Source organism: Amblyomma americanum, chromosome 10, assembly GCF_052857255.1.
Source record: "Amblyomma americanum isolate KBUSLIRL-KWMA chromosome 10, ASM5285725v1, whole genome shotgun sequence".
In the NCBI taxonomy this organism is placed as follows: domain Eukaryota; kingdom Metazoa; phylum Arthropoda; class Arachnida; order Ixodida; family Ixodidae; genus Amblyomma; species Amblyomma americanum.
The window spans coordinates 54,094,740-54,115,313 of NC_135506.1; the positions used below are offsets into that span (position 1 = coordinate 54,094,740).

Sequence of the window (20,574 nt, forward strand, 5' to 3'; positions counted from 1 at the left end):
TGACAAGATCTGTGCTGCGAATAGCGCTGAAAAAGGCATAAAAGCAAAGCGACGCTGGGTGGCTCTCGTCCCGACGGGCAGTGAGCCGGCGATAAAACGGATGCTTGGGCGAGTTGGTATGACGTTTTCCTAAAGAACAGCGCAAACTTGGACGTCGCGACGCCAGTCTGTGTGTCTTCTTTCAGTCCTCGTGCAAGTTCGCGCTGTTCTTATAGAAAGAGCCGGCGATGTCAGGATTCACCGCATGACGCTCTTCCCGAAAGAGAGAAAAAAAAGTCACACTACAAATACCGTGCATTCGTAGTTTTTCCTACCAACTGAAAAAAAATCGAGCTACTCGGCAGTGTGGTCCCTGCATACTTTCTGCTCCCAATCAGCCTACCCGACAGAAGGACGTGCACCAGGAAACACACGTGGCGCGCACAGACGCAATTGGTTGTTCCATAACTCAAGTGATATGTACGAACTGAAGTCATCTACGAGACCCCCTGTCGTGCGGCCGGTCCTACATAGGACAAACTGGGTGCTGTTTTAACGAGTGCTCTCTATAGAACACAAGCGATCCATGCGCACCGGCAGTAATCTTGCCCTACACTGCAGAAAGTGCGAAAGCAATGCTGTACGCCTTTTCTGGAAAGAACAAAATGGCAAAAACAAAAACTCGACCGTGGCGGCTGAGTTTTTATGGAGGAAAAAGGCTAAGGCGCCCGTGTGCTGTGCGATGTCAGCGCACGTCAAAGATCCCCAGGTGGTCGAAAATATTCCGGAGCCCTCCACTACGGCACCTCTTTCTTTTTTCACTCCCTCCTTTACCCTTCCCTTACGGCGCGGTTCAGGTGTCCAACGATATATGAGACAGATACTGCGCTGTTTCCTTTCCCCAAAAACCAATTATTGTTATTATTATTAAAAGCAAAAACGGAGAGGAAAGTACTTCTACATCGCCAAAAGGGGTCACAACTGCGTCAGCTCACCCTCTTTTGTCTTTATCGAGGAAAGAGATTGAATTCCTAGGTGGCCACGTCCGGGCCTAATGCACACGGGTCTATCGTGCCTAATGCACACGTGGCATTGTTACTATCTTGTATTTTCCGTGTATTTTTACTACGTGTATTGTTACTATCGTGTATTTTTACTGCGTCGCTGCCTCATGCTCAGTTCATTTTGGGTTTTTTTTGTCATGTTGAAGACCCTTATAAGTCTACTTCTTTCACGCAATAAAACTAGTTTGAAGTCTGCGCCTTGTGTGTTCCTGTTCGCGCCTCTTCTTGTCGTCCTGTCTTCTTAGCGAAGTTTTAATATGACTGTTCCGTAACCCTTGATTAAACTATATAGTTCGGCCTATGTTGGCCAAACGGCTCGCTGCGTCCGCGAGAGCATGCGTGAGCACCTGCACCGTGCAGGTGATCAAGTATAACTTGGCGTTGGCTGCAGTGACCACGAAATAGAAACTTATGTCCACAAGTTAGAAATTTTGGCACGTGTGCACTAATATTAATAATAATTATTATAATAATTGGTTTTTGGGGAAAGGAAATGGCGCAATGTCTGTCTCGTACATCTTTGGACACCTGAACCGTGCCATAAGGGAAGGGATAAAGGAGGGAGTGAAAGAAGAAAGGAAGAAGGAGGTGCCGTAGTGGAGGGCTCCGGAATAATTTCTACCACCTGGGGATCTTTAACGTGCACTGACATCGCACAGCACACGGGCGCCTTGGCGTTTTTCCTCCATAAAAACGCAGCCGCCGCGGTTGGGTTCGAACCCGGGAACTCCGGATCAGTAGCCGGGCGCCGTAACCACTGAGCCACGGCGGCGGGTCAACACCGAGTTCTGTATATTTAATTTTGTGCTATGTTTTATTGATCTAGGTCGTCAGTTGGTGATTTCTTCCAATATGTGAAACGGAGGAGAGCCGGAGCCGGTGTCGGGCACGACCCATTGCTGTCATGTCTTAATAAATAAAACAAGCAAATAAACCCCTCAAAATTACTTCTGCCGAAGGCTGTTTAAGTATTGGTTTATGGTTTATGGAGGTCTAACGTCCCAAAGCGACTCGGGCTATGAGAGGCGCCGTAGTGAAGGGCTCCGAAAATTTCGACCACCTGGGGTTCTTTAATGTGCACTGACACCGCACATCCCACGGGCCTCTATCATTTCACCTCCATCAAAATTCGACCGCCGCGACCGCTATCGAACCCGCGTCTTTTGGGTCAGCAGCCGAACGCCGTAACCACTGAGCCACCGCGGCGGCCATTGGTGTAAGTGTTCCCTCTAGTATTCACACACAAAGCCAAATGTTGCTTCTTCCCCAAACCAGTCAGGTCGGCCGACGTAGGCGTTCAAGCTTTTCATCAGCTTCCCGTATTTCAATGTGTTGTGTTCTTATTTGCCTTTATTGCTTAGAATAATATTTCAACATGTTATATTTACTCGTTTTTATTGCTTACAGTAGGTCAATTAATTTATTTTGCTGGTTCTTTTTAGTGCTTCCTTACACTCATCTTTCCTCCTCCTTCGTTCGTTCCTTTTATTCTTACACACACACACACACACACACACACACACACACACACACACACACACACACACACACACACACACACGCGCGCGCACGCACGCACGCACGCGCACACGCGCACACACACACACACGCAAGCACGCACGCACGCGCACACGCGCGCACACACACACACACACACACACACACACACACACACACACACACACACACACACACACACACACACACACACACACACACACACACACCCTTCCCTTCCAAGTCCACCGCGCTGTTTCTCTTCTATTCCCGAGCGGTTTTGCGACCCCCCCCCCCCCCCAGCTCCCTCTTCTCAATATTTTTAACGCGATAGTGTTGAAGGCCCTGTTGTCCAACCCGCCGCGGTGGCTCAGTGGTTAGATCGCTCGGCTACTGATCCGGAGTTCCCGGGTTCGAACCCGACCCCGTGGCCGCATTTCGATGGAGGCGAAACGCAAAGGCGCCCGTGTGCTGTGCGGTGTCAGTGCACGTTAAAGATTTCCAGGTGGTCGAAATTATTCCGGAGCCCTCCACTACGGCATCTCTTTCTTCTCTCAGTCCCTCCTTTATCACTTCCCTCACGGCCCAGTTCAGGTGTCCGCACACATGTGAGACAGATACTGCGCCACTTCCATTCCCCCACAACCAATTTTGATCTCTTAATTTTTTTTCGGTTGTCCAGAAAATATGGTATCGGCGTTGTCGGTGTCAGCGTTGTGAGCGAAAAATCACGAGCATGACTCTGGCAGGTGGTGCCCACAGAGCAACATAGGAGGCAGCTAGGTGGGCCACCTAGGTCACGTGACCTTGCGGCGTCATCACAACCTGCCCACCGGATATTGAGCAAACTGCCTACCACGACAGGTGGCGGTTGAATTAATGATTCGTAGCTCGGCAAGAGCAACCCGGGGCCGCACAAGGCCCACAGCTGGGGCCACCTGCCATCGCAGGGCGCTGGCGCATCGCTCAACAGCTGCACCACTGCGCCAGGAGGGTTGTTTCTCACTATCACCCCCTTTTCGACGATCGAGGCGGTCCAGAACACTATGCAGCGCATGTCTTTCGGTCGCAAGAGCAGGGCGCTCGACACAGGAGATGTACAGTTGTCTCCTCGCAGCCGCATATTACACAAGCAGGGCTGTCGGCCATCCCAATCCGGAACGTGTACTGCTTTGTAAATGTAACACCGAGCCATAAACGTTAGATCTATGTTGCTTCGCAACACGGTATGATACGGGCAAAAGGGCGCAGACCAGGGTCCAATTTCCTGAGTAGCCAGTGCTCCATGCAGAAAGTGCGAGCTCCAGCGCCAGTCTGCATGCGTAGCTCACACGCTGCGTCAACTCTTGATATAGGAATACAGACTTGAAGTTAGTCATTGTGGGCAGTTCAGACAGCCTCGTACGTCCGCGTGGTGGCTTTCTTCGATACTACAGGGTCCTGGCAGTCAGTGAACAATTATATCATGACCTTTCGATATAACGCAGTGGTACACGTCGCGAATCTCTGCAACGATCGAGTTGTCCATGCGACCCGTGGCGTATAGTGCAGCTTGCAGGCCTTGAAGGGCTGCTTTAAAATCAGTGAAAACTGACCAGTCATGTGGAGGTTATTGAACGATGAACTCAACCGCAGCACGAAGAGAAGCTAGTTCCGCGCCAGCTGAGGAAGTATTGTAGGTCGTCTTCACCTTCATCAGGATGGACCTCGCCGGAATCACCACACACCCCGCGAAACTGGTCGAGTTAACGAGCCATCTGTGTAGACACAGATGCTGTGACTGTGGTTAGAACGCAAATGTTCCAACGTGATCTAGCTGTTTGAGAACAGCCAATGTTATACCAGCTTTCTTCGTAATTCCTGAAATAGAAAGGTGCACCTGAGGTTTATAGACTCTATAAGACGATCTAACATGCTGCGACTTGACAAGCTCTGAGCCGTCTGAAGCCAGGCCTATGGTATGAGCACAAAAAGTGACGAATTTGTTGAGCATAAATTGACAGATGCGTGAGCTCGCTTGCTATGATCTCACCACGCCACTCAAAGCTGTTGCCATTGTTAATGCTCACCACGACCGCCGCGGTACGTGCACAGTGGTATGGCGCTCGGCTACTAATCAGGAGTACCCGGGTTCGAACCCGAACGCGGCGGCAGCGTTTCGATGGAGGCGAAACGCAAAGGCGCCCTGTGCTGTGCGATATCCGCGCACGTTAAAGATCTCCAGGTGGTCAAAATTATTCCGGAGCCCTCCACTACGGCACCTCTTTCTTGCTTCCTCCTCTCAGTTCCTCCTTTATCCCTTCCCTTACAGCGCGGTTCAGGTGTCCGCCGATATATGTGAGACAGATACTTCGCCGCTTCCTTTCCCCAAAAAACCAATGTATACAATTTATACCAATTTCCTAAATGTGATGCTCACCACGATGCAGAATTTTGAGGTGCACAACAAATCTTCGGAGGATTTAATTGTGAACGCGGTGCGTCGACAGTGGTGCCTTGGATAGCGGAGCGCTGCGCGTGCCAGTCCAGCGTTGTGCGTGTGCACGTGCGAATGGTGTGTGCGAGGCGACGACGACGAAGAGCGTGGCGAGCACGAGGAGCGGAGAGCTGACGTGTCAGAAAACCCAGGTGTGAAGGGAGTTAGCACAGCGGAGCTCGGGTCATTTCAAGCGTGGAGGTGGCAGCCCGGACGTTGGGTCCGTGCTGCCGTGGACCTCCCTTGGATCACCGACGCAAGCCTCCTGCATTCCATTCAAGCGTGGAGGTGGCAGACGTCGGACGTTGGGTCCGTGCTGCCGTGGACCTCCCTTGGATCACCTACGCAAGCCTCCTGCATTCCATTCAAGCGTGGAGGTGGCAGACGTCGGACGTTGGGCTCGTGCTGCCGTGGACCTCCCTTGGATCACCGACGCAAGCCCCTGCATTCCATTCAAGCGTGGAGGTGGCAGACGTCGGACGTTGGGCCCGTGCTGCCATGGACCTCCTTTGGATCACTGACGCAAGCCTCCTGAGTTCTTGCAAGCGTGGAGGTGGCAGCCGTTGGATATCCAGCGTTTCGGGACGCCGTAGACGGGTCCTGACTACGCTTCTCGATCCTGCTGCTGCAAAGTTCTTCGGGCTGTTGGCGGAAGACCAGCGGCGTTTTCCTGCAGTTCTCTCCGCTCCTACTACCACCTGGACCCCTTCCGCCACTTTCTTCGACGCAACGCCAGCGACGCGTCGCACTGCATCCACCCACACTACATCCATCCCTGTCTGCAAGGGATCCCTGCTTCACCTGGGACGCTCAGTACCTGGTGAACTCTTTCCTTTATTCTGTAGTGTTGTACGCGTGTTGAGTGTGTGTTTTTCTTGGTTTGTTCCCGTTTCTTATTGGCTCTTTTGCTTTAATTTATAAATATGCCTTCGTTTTGTTTCCGCTGATCTCTCTGTTGTTTCGTTCGAACCTGTACGCGATAGCGTTCCCCTTCGGAAAGTCGGGGACGCGTTACGAATTCGCGACAAGGATGCAGCTTTTCATGTCGACTGTCAACCTTGCCGGTATTTTGCCACTGTGCGAAACTCTATGATCTAACAGCACTCTGGCAGTCAGCTTGCAGATGTCACAGGCGGAATATGCGAAACACGAGAAAACGAAACTGTAACCAACGCGGTGCATGGTTTTGTTCGTTTAGTTTTCCCAACTTTCGGTATTATCCGTATAGCACTTTAGCCGCCGCGGTGGATATCAATGCACATTAAGGAACCCCAGATGGTCGAAATTTCCGGAGCCCTTCACTACAGCGTCCCTCATAGCCTGAGTCGCTTTGGGACTATAAACACCAATAAACCAAACTATACGACCCTTTCTTCTGTGCAAGTAAAACAAAAAACGACAACTTATTTTCAAACAAAATAGTTTGTTAAAATGAGCCTGTTAGGTTTTGCTCAATAATTTTGTTTTGATCACTACTCTATGGATGTTGGAAAGTTGCATCAGAGTGCGCATCAACGATGGCGACGGCTATGAGTTCTTATGTGCAAGTTTAAGCCGGAGATGCCATTGAGTTGTTCTAATATTCGCTTTCTTTGCGTGATTAATGCGACATGTAGTAGAACAAGGGACTTGAAAAGCGCGCGCTTACACTGGATTCTGCACTGCAGGTGGTCTAGCACTGTGTTCTTGAAGTTCTCCGCTGTCCACTCGCCGAGCCATGCGTCGGAGCTCAGTGAATGGATGTTTCGGGCTCATTTTAACTTCTACGGCTGACAACAAGACTGAAGACTGTACTCAGTGATTAGTCGTGAAATAGGCTGCATTGCCACCCTTAAGGCTGTCTGTGTTGAAAGATGCTAGCAGATGTGCCAATTGATTCCGTTATTTTGCAACCGAGCGGAGGCTATGACCGAGCAAACATTGAACTGCTTAACACGCGCCTGACACTGTAGCCCCGTAGACAGCAGGGGTTCAACCTACTCTCGTGCACTTAACTGCTCAGTCACCTCGTGAATACCACGGAGTAGGTAGATCTGCGCCCGAAAATGCTGTTTTTCGTGTGCTTTGCGATCATTTCTACCTTAGCGTCATTTTATCGTAGCGGTCACTTCCGCTGAAAGCATATGCGCCCAGCAGACACTTTCATGTAAGCTCAATCCATAAGCTAGTTGGCACTGCAGAGGTGTCGGAATCATTCAACAAGCGTTGATTTATTCATCACTGTTATCCTCACACTTTAGTTGATGCCAGGGTTGTACCCTCAGTTGCTCCTTCCGCAGTTGTAGCGAGTAACCTTGGTCTATCAAATTCTCATCTGTGTTTCTGAAAAGGTATACAAGAACTAATGGGAAGAGATTAAGGGAAGTCTTGGCTTCAGGTGATGTATAATCTTTGTTTATTTTTCAGAGTGTAAGCCAGCCTTTTCACATTTTTGATGCAGTGCAACTTTCCACTGCAACAACCTGCGACTTACTTTTAGTTAATACACTGCTACTTGCCTACTGCACTGCAGCTTTTTGAGTGTGTAATTTGCTGCCATGTGCACTTCACGTTCACAGGCAGCTGCAGCAGAACAGCTGTCGTTTTTTTTAGCACTTAAAATTTTATGCGAGGCTTTGCCCTAGATATTTACAACTTAATTTCACGAGAGTAATTACAGTGCTGACGTTTTACCCTTTGCATTTCTCACAACGTTTGAACTACAACTCATAGTATTCCCCAAAAGCATGTTGCTTGTGTACAGCCTTGCGTTCTGTTCTGTCAGGAAACATGGAATATACATCAGTAGCTGGAAGTGATAACCAGATCAAAAAAGTGCAAGCTAGGCCTGCATCAAATAATGGACTGCTCCCATACGCACTGTTCTGTGCTAACACTGAAGCTTGTAGTGTGGACGGCTCAGAACCTGTGATCTTGAAGCTGAAGAGGGCATGCTTTGTTGTGTAGTCACCGGATTCATCTGTGCTCAGGAGTGCACATTTCAGGCTCTTTCAAATTTATGCTTAACAACAAGACTGGCGAAATGGTCAGCTGTAAACGATTTTAGGTTACCGCAGCTGAGGTTGGCCATTTAATGCATTTCAGCTGGCATGCGACTTGAAGTGTATAGTTCAGTCCCACATAGAGAAGTGACCAGAATATTTTATGGCATTGGCGGCCCAGAAAAAATTTTACTGTTTGTGGAACTCCATTAGGGGCAGATTTAAGGGGTTGGGGAGGAGTTGCCGCCCTACCCCAGGCGAGAAATTTTACATTTTACATAGAAAAGCCATGCTAAACCTCATTTTTTCGATGAAAAACATCCAAGTAATGCGTCAAATTGCAGTGCCTCCCGAATTTCCGACAAAAGTGACCCATAAATGCGCCCCTGACCCACACATGAAAGTATTGCGATTCCTTAACACGTGAGCATTGCATGCCTTAAAATTTCTGCTAAGAATGCAGTGAGAACACCAAATGACATTTTGTTTCCATTCGTCTGTAGTTGTGTGGCCATGTGGCAGTGTCATGCGACCAGTGTTCCTGAATTGCTTTAACACAAGTTGCCATCTACTGCCGCGAGAACAGCACAAGTTTTATATAAATATTTTTAGACGCCCTGGACTAATATGAGTATTAACACCACATTACCGAGCACACTGTCTATACTTCTAATCCAGATGTTCTCTGGGCTGTAGAGTTGAGCATTGAAGCAGTACTACTCTCAATATCTTGTGTGCATTTCTGTCACCAAAACCATGTTTGCGCTAGATGTGCCTGCTACTGCTAGTCATGGAAGTTGTGCTAGTATGTGCTAAGTTGTTAAGGATGCACTGATAAATTAAAGGAGGCTCTGGAAGGGATAGTGCTGGCAATGCATCCTGCTTTCAAACATGAACCATCTGTTAATGCCAACTAAATGAGAAAATGGGTGCTAGCTTTGGCTTTCCAGGAGAGTATTATTGTCATGAAAGGCATCTTTTGTGGTACTGTGCTGTTGTACAAGAACTGGACCCACCATCTGGATTTGTAGTTGTAGCGGAATAACCAGAAAACCTTAAAAGCACTCCAGTCGCTTCATGAACTACGTCGAAAAAGATGGCTGCTCAGAGTGTGCAAGCAGAATACATAGAGTGGTTGGCACAGCTGCTTGCTACTTTGGGTCTTTGCTTAAGTATGCTTCATCACCCTGTTTATTTTTGGAGGCACTGGAGCTCTCGCAAGAGGCAGAAGAAAAACGTTTTCAGGCAAACACTTTCTGAACAACTGCTGCCCCACCTAATTCTAGCTTGGTAGCCACAGTTCGTAAAAAAGCATATGTCTGGTGATTGCAACATGTGGTGTCTATAGGTTCAGAGGAACTTGTCTACCGTCATTCCTTGTGCCACAGTATCAGCACGGTTATGCATATGGACCATGACGGACAGTTCGGCATTTTGTGACTGTTTGTTGGTGGCCGTGTGCATGAGCGAACCTAAAGCAGTGGGCTTGAGCACTGTAATTGTACCATGAAGCGTAATGTGAACTGCTTCCCTTGTTTTTCATTATGTTTAGTGTCTCTTGACCAGTGCACTACAAGACAAGATTCCTTTGAATGAGCCCAAGTTCATGGATCTTTCCATGTATAAACGTTGTGTCTTGTGTGTATTGCTGCTGCTACCGTTTTCATAAATGCAGCCATTTATGAAAATGATTCAGCATAGTATTCATACCTGCGACAGAATTCTTACATGTTGTTGTCCTGTTTTTTTTTTTTTTTTCTGGCATTATCATGCTTTGACCTGTGATGTAAATGAGCATTTTTATCATGGTTTGTAAAAAATCTCAGTGGCGACCAGGGGACTACCACGTATGGGATCCAATTTTTATTACCTAGTATAAAACATGTATTTTACCTTCGGAGTGTTGGTTTAATTGGAAAAAGTGCATCATGAAAGGTACTTCCCTTCATAAAGGCATATCCTAGTGAGTGCTAAGATATTGCAATATGTATTTTGTTTTTGCTGTCTTCTAGTGTTGTTCTTGTGCTTGTTAGCTGTGCTTCTCATATAAAGCGCCTACCCTCAATAGCATGTCCGAGACCACTGAAGAAAACTTCTTGCAACTGGCACATGCTGTGTATTTGGTAACAGCAGATGAGGCTTTATTGCCATGTTTTTGACTGGGCATGTCATTTGATATTGCAAGAGAATTTCAACTTTTGTATGTGATGACGAGCAAGATTACTGTTTTGAAAATATAGGGAGAGATTGCAATCCATGGAAGCTAGTCAGCATAGCATAGGTACCTGAATCCTTGAGCAAGCACTGGATTAATCCACCTTTTTTTTTTTCGAGTATCCCAATTGAGGTGCAAACACTAAAGCACAGGTTCTCACTCTTTTTAGCCATGGGGGGGTCCATCCCTTCCTGTCTGCCACGCATGCAGAAAGGAGCATACAAATATGGGGTCTCAAGAAATGCCCAAATTCAATTAATAATGACTGGCTGTACAGTGAAACACTCGGCAGTGAGAAATTACAGCTTTGTTAGTCCCACAGCAAAGTTGGTAGAGGAAAGGTGTGGGTTTTAGCATGCATGGACTTTGGTGCTGAGGGAACCCGAAAAAGCATTCCAATTTGCGGAACTAAGTTTAAGAACCCCAGCATCAGAGTAGTCTTTCCATGTGGGCGGATTAGATAAGGAAGTCAGTGAGGACAGGGTGGCCGCAGCTGGTGTACAATCGGGTTAATTGGCCTAGCTGTAGTCCTGCAGTAGATGCGCTTGAGCTGATGATGAACAGAAGTCCTCAACTCAGTGTGGTGATTTATTTCCGTTTTGTTTGTTGGCCTTTCAGGTTGTGGGGCTGCCTTCTGACATTTTCACTCAAGTTCAAGTCTCCACTATGCCAAGCTGCGGATCACTCAGAACCAAGCCATTGTTACTGACCTATTTTTCTTGAAGCAGTGAAAAGCTTTTGAAGGGTGCCTGAGTGTTTTTTGTCATGTCCATCACTCATTCATGCACTGTACCAACAAACCTATTGCCGTTTTGTTCTGTATTTGAAGTCTGATGTGATGCTTTGTTAACTTGTTCGCACTGACGATGGCAGCTACATTTCGATGGAGGCGAAACGCAAGGTGCCCGTGTACTGTGCAGCGTCAACGCATGTTAAAGAACCTCAGGTGGTCGAAATTAATCCGAAGTCCTTCCTTATGGCCTTCCTCATAGCTCGTGTTGCTTTGAGACGTTAAACCCTGTACACTGTACCATGCAATATTTGCTCAGGCTTGCCTTAGATGTTTGCATTTGGCATTCCCAGCAGCAATTTCTCTGTTGCCATTTCACGCTTTGCCCTACATGCACCATTAAAATTGCACTTTAAAAATGTGCAACTTCACACTGACATCAAGGTAGCTGCGCATGCTCAAGAAAGTCTGTGTTGATAAAACCAGTCAAGCTAATAAATTCTGTTGGGGCATTAAGGCTATGGAATTGTGAGATTTCACCAGATTGTTAAAAAGCATCACTATGTGGCTTAGCATTCCACAACTGAGAATGTACTTGGCATGTCTGTTTCATCAATCATTTAGCGAACAGCTTTTGTGTGGTGGCTCTTTTGTTGGCGTGGTTTAAGAAGTGGCACTGACAGTAGGGTCGCAAAGCATTGCAGTTTGTGCTGCTGTTTGGACAAGGCTGCAATCTGTACTCGGCATTCAAACCCAGATAATTGAAGGGTATTGTGAGGAAGAGAGACGGGTACTTTTGTTTTTAGAAAAGGAAGCACTGGTGCCAGTCATGATGGAACATGTGTAGCAAAACAGCGATGTAGTTCCAACATCGCATGCATGTTCTGCTATCTTTCGTGTTCCATAGTACATACAATTAACTGGTCATAGTTTCTGCTTTTATACTAATGAAATACTTGTAAATGTGTTTTTCACCACTGCTATAGTGTAATAAGCTCCTTGATCAGATATAAAGTGCACTCTCCAATACACTTGACCTGAACCGACAAGGTGGGCTTTTAATGAGTTTGTAAAGTGGACATTAAACATTAAAAGCACACTGTTGATATGTAGATACCTCTGGTTAAGAGGCCAAACTAGCCGTTTGGTTAACAGATTAAAGAACATGACAGGTATTCTCCAGGCATATTTGAAAACCTGTCGTACATTGTTTTCTTTTGTTCATTGTGTTGAAGTGTCTACTTATGCTTGATGTCTTTTGTAATTGCACACACTGCCCAAAAGTAACGAAGATGTTATAAGCATACATGATGAGAACACTGAGGCAACAGCCGTTGCAAATGGCATCTGGAACTATGAGAAATCGTGAATGCCCAAAGGATGACTATTACAGCTGGAAGTTATCATCCTGGCGCATGAATAAGCAGCAATAAGCGTACCAAGTTTCCATTCGCTGCTAGAGGGAAGTTGAGTGTTGCAAATGGCATCTGGAACTATGAGAAATCTAATTTCCATTCTGTAACTCATTTTTAAGGCAAGGCCAGCTGTTATCTATGCATTGAGGTGTATCCGTCATATTTTAAGCAACATGTTTTGTTTGCTGTGCAGGCTTGGTCACCACTCACGGCAGCTGCAGCTCATCACCTCAGCAAGAATTGCAGGCAGGAAGACTATGTTACCTGTGCCCCGAGTGTGGCTATGCCGCAGCTAGTTATACCACCTTGAAGAGTCACCAGAGGACGCACTCCGGAGAGCGCCGCTTTCGCTGCAGCCATTGTGGCCAGGCCTTTTTGACAAGGGGCTCCCTGGAAGACCACCTCCGCACGCACACGGGCGAGAGGCCATTCCAGTGCAGTTACTGCAGCCAGAGCTTCAAAACGAAGAGTGTCCTGACTGTGCACCTTCGCACCCACACGGGCAAAAAGCCGTACAAGTGCAATCACTGCAGCAAGAGCTTCACAACAAAGTGCATCCTGACCGAGCACATTCGCACCCACACAGGGGAGAAGCCGTATCGGTGTCAGTGGTGTCCCATGGCCTTCGCACAAAAGACTACGCTAAAGCGTCATGTGCATACCCACAGAAATGATAAACCACTCTAGTGTCACCTTGCTCCAAGGGCATCTGTCCACAGGCTGCACCTGAACTGAGAATAACATACTTGGATTTTGAAGTACAACGGCAACAGGGACAAAGCAAGATGACGACATAAGTGCTTACTCTCAATTGAAATTTATTTTGAAAAAAACACTTTTACACGGATCTTCGGCCCCTTCTGCCAGCATTTTGTGACAGCCCTCCTGACAGCAGCGTCGTGCTAAGCTAAGTACTGGCCAAGATTCTCTCAGCGTTGTACAATGTGGATGCTTGTATGCTCCTACTGAGGGACGAGTATCCACTGTGACCAACTGAACTGTGATTGTGGAACTTCGACATGTTTTTCTAGGGGTTTGTGATAATGGTATTTTTGAATGTGGATCAAATACGAATAAAGAAAAGATGGCTTCGAATATCGGATCGAATACCTGCTATGGGAAAAAAGTTATTTCGGAAAGTGATAAACAGGCAAATGTTGTTGCCCGTATTTTTTTTTCAAAACTGAGTGTGGAATTTGCAACTGAATAAACAACACTAGACAGACTCAGCACCATATAAAAAAAAAGATGCATACAAAAATGTATACTGCTTGATTAAAACAGGCTAACAGAATGCAACCTGTTATGTGGTCATTCAAAATGAGTAACAAAAAATATATTTACATATCACTGACAACTAAAAATAACATGATGGCTAGTAAAACCTCATTATTTTGAATTTTAAGTGACTGGAAGAAATGGCCGAGTTATCTGAAGGTCGATTTATTAACTGCCCAGCTCCCCAGAAAAAAAGTTGTCAGTCGATTTCAGTAATTAGGCCAAATGCGGTTATGTGCGCTAGCGTGACAATTGTCGGTTGGAGCTACGCTCTACTAGGTGGTACCAGGCTACCACCTCATTACCACCCCAACTTGTTTGGAAGTTTAGCTACTGTGCGAGCATCATCCGAATCACGTTCTCCTAACTGCTGCTGCTCATTATGCTTAGCTTGGTGCGCTTAGGGGTGGTGCCACCTAATTAGCGCCCCAGGTTCTCGCCTGGTTGCTGCCGGCTACACCTTGGCAAGTAAGTCACCCGGTGGGTAGGTGAGAAGGGGAACAGTGGCTCGAGGCAGGTGCTATGGCAGGTGTTGCATAGGTTGGACTTGGGTAGCTTGTGTCGGGTTGCAACCCAGGTTGCTCTTCCAGAGCAGCCTGTCATAGCCTCTACAGCTAACAGCAAGGCTGGTGTTTCAATAGTTGGCTGCAACAGAGCTTATTAGACTAAAGGTGCTCATCTAACAGGGGTGTAAGATAGTGTTATGGGATATTAAGTATTCCGCCAGGGCAAGTACAATGTTTTGCAGCATCCCAACTAAACTACTGTAGAGTTCATAAGCCAAATGTTTACATGCATACAAATGGCAAAAACTGAAATCAGAATGACTAGAAACCGAATGACATCACTTTCAAGCCGTTTCAACAGCTGGTTTTGTAGAAAAAAAGCAATATACATTTGAACCCATGACTACGTAACATCAAATGCGGTGCGCGTTTGCACCGCTGTCCTTTCAATGTCTAAAAAAATTGAATTACAAATAAAAATTGCTTCATGAACTATTATAAGGCAGCTCAATGGTGAAAAAGACAAGAGGTCAAAGATTTTTCACGAAATGTTTTCTCAAACTGGTAAAAACAGAACACCAAGGGTGCCAATGTGCTAAAGTTGAAAACACATGCTGAATGGTTTGTTAGATAGTTTGGCAGTTTTCAGCATGCAAGAATATGATACAAAGGTGGACCACTGTCCATTTGTAGACACTTGAAGCAAGTGGAATGCATGTGTCCTGCTGTCAGACAAAGGGTTAAGCAGGTTTTGTTACTACATTCGCTTTTTCAAGCACGCAAAAGTAGGACAACGACGGCATGCTGCAAAAAAAAATTTAAACCAAAATTAAACCTTATAAAAAAGCAAACACAACTCTCTATAACTGATCCAGATCTTCATGCCATTGTTTACTGTTGCAAATGTCCCCACAGTTGTTCACCTAATAGTTTTGTCTATCTCGCAACTCTTTCTATCGTGGCTCCATATAACACACAACAATGTGGGCCACGTCCCAATAAGTTCCTTGTTTCCTTTAAAGGAGAACTGAGGGCAGCTTCAACCTGTTTCTCTTTTGAGCAAAATTATGTTGTTAGGCTCTTTCGGGCTCTGTTGATGTTCATTTGGCAGTAAAAGACGTAATCATTGGCGAGAAGTTTAGAGTTGAAAATGAAATGTTTTCTTCCAGCCATTTGATTCAAACTTGCAACATTAATGATGATGGAAAAAGAATCAAAGTCCGTGTGACTGCTGGCTGGGAGTGGATGGTGGTATGGTCTCACCACAGAGATCCGCATTACAAAAGTGTTGATGCCATCATTACTAGCTTGTGAAAACAACCAGTGGCATCACTACCTTTTCGACCCTTTCTACTTTTACCTCCAGTGAAAGTCGCCTCTTCATCATTAGAACATAGAAATCGGTCGGTATAGGCCAACTTCAGTTCATCCTCAGTGTCGCTTTGAACAACGAACCTCAACAGCAAGGGTCTTTCAGCCAAACTGGCAAATTTAAGCAATGTGCAATTGCTACCTGCAATTGCACAGCAGTTCCAGACGACCGCAGAGGTCTGTGTAGCTGGAGCTTTAGGTGAATATTCTGTTCATTCCCATAAGAAGAAGTGAGACTAGGGCAGTTTTTTGCCTTTATGGTTTTGCATGTGGTGATTCAGGTTCGGCTTCCGCGTAAAGACCTTGGGACACAAGTGGCACTGGTATCGCTTCTCACCCGTGTGGGTGTGAAGGTGGTTTGCCATGGTTTTGTTGTTTGCGAAGCGTTGGCTGCAATAGATGCACTGGTATGGCCTCTCCCCAGTGTGGCTGCGAAAGTGCACAGTCAGGGTGTCACTCCTTGCAAAGCTCTTGTTGCATTGCGTGCACTGGAAGGGGCGCTCTCCGGTGTGTATCCTCTTGTGTTTCTTGAAGTCACCGTGAAAATTCGTGGCGTAGCCACATTCAGAGCACTGCAACTGGTACTGTCCTGCTGGTGGATTTTGTGTGGATGATGAGTGGCAGCTGCCATGAGTGGTGACCGAGCCTGCAAAATGGAAAAAAAATCATGTTTCCTGAAATAATGGAGATATGCTTCAATGCAGTCATATGAGATGACCCACCTCCCAAGAACTGCCCAATGGTCAAGACACTCATACTTCGCAAGCCTTGTTACATTGCTAACAGCTGTAGGGCCAAATTCGGCAACTAAATGTTTGAGGCAAATAAGGAGATTTTGTTTTCAAGCTGCCACCCACTTTGCACCAGCATTACAGCTGACAAACAATGTATAATAGCAAAAAGATGGGTCAATATAATATATGAGTTAAAAGGGATAAGTATTTGCAGCTACTCCACAACTCTTAGCAGTTACTGAGATAAAAAAACAACTGAAAGAGAAGACTTTATTGCCTCTCACATATGAAATGTCTCACCAGCTTCATGTCATAAAAAAACCCCCAAAAACCATGAAAAATATATTAGACTAATTAGGTAGGTGTGAGGTCCGCATTCAAAATCTTCAGCCAATCTATGTGCTCTAAGCCTGCCTTTGGCAGCACTAATATTGCAAGCACTTAAACATATCCACATTATTCCATGAGCAGAAAGTGTATGAAGAATGACCTACATGGGTTTGGCAATAAGACCTCATTATACATATAAATATAAGTACATAATTTCACTGCCAAAAGTTATGGGACATGACACTACTAAGAATGGGGCTTTTTTCACCAATCAAAACCGCAACAGTATAACAAAAACATGTATTCATGGCCAAAAGTGCTCAGGCGTGGTTCCTTAGCAGCTGGTGTAAAAACAAAATTGAGAACAGAACCACAGGGTGCAAAAAGAGGCTTATTTTAACGAGCACATAAACAGAATTTTTCACTAGGAAGCCTAATGTAATGCTAACTATTATTCCTTGCATTCCAGACTGCATGAAAAATTGGAGGGGCACGTAAACTCCACCTTAAGGATACTACGCGATAGCGTTAAATGAGTTATTGCCCAAATAAGCAGAATTGGTCATTCTCCCCTTTACTTTCATAGAAACCTAGGAGTCCTCATACCACTCCCAACACAATGGTGCAGCGGTTAAGGGATGTGCCCTGCAATGGCAGGTGCTGCCACCGATGGGCCTTGTGTGACCAAAGTTGCTCTTTCCGAGCAACCTCTCGTGATCCCCCGTTAATTTAACTGCCACCTGCCAGAGCGGTTAGTTTGCCCACAATCCGGTGGGTAGGTCGTGACCACCCTACTAGGTGACGTGACCTAGGTTGCCCACTAAATTTGCTTCTCCGGGGGTGGCTGCCCGGGCCACTTTACGCCACCCGATTTATTGCTCACAATGCCGACACCGGATTTTGTGTGCAACAGGGCCTTTAATGCTAATGTGTTAAAAACCTGCCTTTGCATTCAGGAACTAAAAATGAAACAGAGCAACAGAACAACACAGGCAACATCAAGAAACCCGAAAAAGGAAACGAAAAAAAATGCTCTTTCAGATACTTCCAGATGTCATTGCAAATTGAGAATGGTTACATGTTCTAATCAATGTTGCCCATCCCTTTCACCCTTCATCGTACTCAGCGCACAATTACACAAGGCATCAGGTATCATTCCATTGAGGATAAGTGTACAGATGATGGCATTTTGCAACTGATCAACGAATATTTAAACGCACAGTAAAGACACATACAGGTATTCAGTTATTGCGAATGAATGCACTATGACGAGTTAAATTATTAGTGACAAAAGATTTCAAAACATGAGAGCATAGTTGGAGCTTTACATCTGCGCTTTACTGCATAACCAAGAACACTGCTGCTAAGACTGGCAACTTTCACACTTGTAACAGCTGTTCTACTTTTGAAAAACACCTTTCAATTTCAAGGGTTTGTAAACTAGGTACAACATGAAACGCTGTCTCAGCAGTAACTCACACTGCAAGGCTAGTTGACTCGGTCGTAAACATCATTTCTAAAACCATTTAAAGAAAATAGACAGCCGCCATGCACAAAATGCTGGATAAGTGCTCCCACAAGAATGAAATCGACACACGAAGTGTGGTGGCAAAAAGTGAAGTGCAGGACTACCGGGTGATGCATGGGTGTAGTTCTGCCAAATGTCATGCATTCCAATATCTTCAGCCCCTGATTAGAACATGCGTATGAAGCTGACCAGACTGGTCTGGCTATCACAGAGGCTTTCTCGAGTACATGCTATCACCTTCATGACAGCATGGGCAGTTGCACCCCAGAGATACTTCAAGGAGCATAGTGAATAATGCAAGGAGGGTTAACAGTAAAACGACAGCAATGTTTCTGCTCCCATGAGGAAAATGAAGTATGAAATGTATATATGCACAGAGACAAATTAGCAAATCATGATGTAAAACCAGATGTGCAAAACAAAACAGCCCAAGTTTCTGAGCATCACACTGTGGATATGCAGCAGTGCACATAATGGTAAATGCTCAGAAACATTTCAGTAAGCCACACTGCAGTGAGGTGAGCATGCAGAAGTAACACTGCCTCTGCTATCGGCAATCAGTGGGGTGGTGACTTGGGCTTCATCAAAAATGTCAGAAACGAGGATTCCAGCCTGGAAAAGAATAAGTATGAGAAAGCACATATACATCATCTAGAGACAGGCCTTCACGAGTCTTTTCTTTACATTTGCTGTACAAATAGAGAATTAAATTTTACAATATGAAGTTGTTTGGAGCAATGGCAGAATGCAACATAAAGAAAGAAGGAGATAATTACAATGTTTGTTGAAAAATTTGGGTCCTAGGTCTACCATGATCACCAAAAGCGAAGGGAGACCAATAGTCAGAGAATGCACTTACTTGAAGATTGCCTGTTTGTTTGATGGCACACGCAAAATGCAGCACAACACAAACTCTACACTATTTATAAGTACATTTGACTAAATAACTCAAACTTTAAGAAGACCAGAGGAAAAGAAACAGAAAACTTTATCAACACGTTGCATTCTAGGTTCTTGTCACGGATACCCGGAGAACACTCCTTCTACTAGCGTTCGGTGTTCATGCTCACGGTTTGGTGCTGATGAAGCGTTGCATGGGTTCAGTCAGTGGCATCCAGGTAGCCGGCGTTGAGGTAGAGTTCGAAGTGCTCAGGCTGGCATCACTGGCGGCGTCGTAAGAGCTCCTGGTCCAAGTGCCCGTGGAGGTGATGCTGGTGACATTGGCGTTGTGGGCACCACCTGGATGGGCGGCAACAGCGCTGGAGGCACCCCTGGCCGTAGCAGGTGGTTGCGCCAGCCGTTGACTCCCCGGAACAGGCTCAGGAACGGCAGGAAGTCCACGGTGTGACGCCGTAGAACTCGAGATCACCGAAGCGGTAGCCGGCGTTGCTCTCTTCCAGCCGAGGTGTTCCTGACCCACCGGAACCTCCGCTTCTCTGTTGTCGCCCCCCGTGCCATGCTATCCCTTGCGCTTTTATAATCTTGCCGTTGGTACACGTCATCCTTGTCGTCTTCTCTTCTCCACCAGTCATCTCTTCCCACCTCATCGAATACTTCTTCATCTTCTTTATTCTTGGGTTAATACACGTCATGCTTATCGTCATCCTCGTCGTCTTCTCCAAACTTCTTTAGTTCATACTTCTATTTCAAACTTCCTTGTCACGTGTGACAGTTCTATTCAGCGGAAACCCCGGAGCGCTGAGAAAAGCAGGTGGCCCACCTAACACCTAGGTCACGTGGCCTTGTGACGTCATCACAACCTGCTCACCGTGGCAGGTGGCATTTAAATTAACGAGCGGTTGCGAGAGGTTTCTCGAGGAGAACACCATGTCTCTCACAAGCTTGACTGGTGGTTATGTTTGAAACACCCATCTGCCGGGGTAATGGTGCATCACTTAATTGGTGCACACCACTGCACTTTGAAAGGTTTGTGTTGGGTTTTAAGACACATAGGCAACTCAGGCCATCATTTTCTTGCGATAAGTAAAGGTACAAGGACTCCCCGTGATCTATAAAAGTAGAGGATGACCAATTAGCCATATATGGGCACATAGGCAGAACCTCGGCGACAGAGGAGTACTTACTCTTAAGGGTAGCTGAGCATTATGCGATGGTGAAAGAAGTTTCCGCATCTTCGAAGTTATACACAAAGAGGATCCCAACCTGCTGAAGGAACTCATTAACGCTGTCGCAACAAACCCTTTCCTTCCCCCTTAGGGTGGAGGTTATCATAATTGCCAGCCCGACTATGTCTACTGCAAGACAAAGGCCTCACCCATATCTCTCCAATTAACCTTGTCCTGTGCCAGCCGTGGCCATCTTATCACTGAAAATATCTTAATATCATCCGCCCACCTAACCTTCTGCTGTCCCAGCTATGCTTGCCCTCTCTTGGAATCCACTCAATTACCCTCAATGACCAGTGGTTATCTCGCCTTCGCATTACATGCCCTGCCCAAACTCATTCTTT

General features: G+C 46.1%; 1 long non-coding RNA gene across 1 annotated transcript; it reads left to right on the forward strand.

Moving 5' to 3' along the window:
* The first annotated feature begins 6,535 nt into the window (after window positions 1-6,535).
* Window positions 6,536-13,452, forward strand: LOC144108875 (uncharacterized). The gene is made up of 2 exons (XR_013309534.1): window positions 6,536-10,957; window positions 12,551-13,452. It is a non-coding gene; the product is annotated as an uncharacterized LOC144108875 (long non-coding RNA).
* The last annotated feature ends 7,122 nt before the right edge of the window (window positions 13,453-20,574 follow it).